This window comes from Penaeus monodon, chromosome 25 (genome assembly GCF_015228065.2).
Source record: "Penaeus monodon isolate SGIC_2016 chromosome 25, NSTDA_Pmon_1, whole genome shotgun sequence".
NCBI classification, from domain to species: Eukaryota; Metazoa; Arthropoda; class Malacostraca; order Decapoda; family Penaeidae; genus Penaeus; species Penaeus monodon.
Window position 1 is genome coordinate 41,900,859 of NC_051410.1, and position 209 is coordinate 41,901,067.

At 25.8% G+C, this 209-nt stretch overlaps 1 protein-coding gene across 1 annotated transcript in view; it reads right to left on the reverse strand.

Moving 5' to 3' along the window:
* The window catches only part of LOC119589415 (VWFA and cache domain-containing protein 1-like), a 30,393-nt gene that overhangs the window by 27,395 nt on the left and 2,789 nt on the right, over positions 1-209 (reverse strand). The gene's annotated exons all lie outside the window — the stretch shown is intronic.

The window sequence follows — 209 nt, forward strand, 5'->3', positions numbered from 1 at the left end:
CGCAAAAATACCATAACACTATAAAATATCTGGTAAAAATCTCCCATGACCAATAAAAAATAATTATAAAGCAATTCATACATACCTCAGATCCTTTATGCATAACTAATTACAATATGAATTTTGCATTTTAATTCTCTTTTTCAACTTTTTATGATGTACATTGTAACTGTAGCTAATATAATCAAAGGTATAAAGTAGCTACTTCA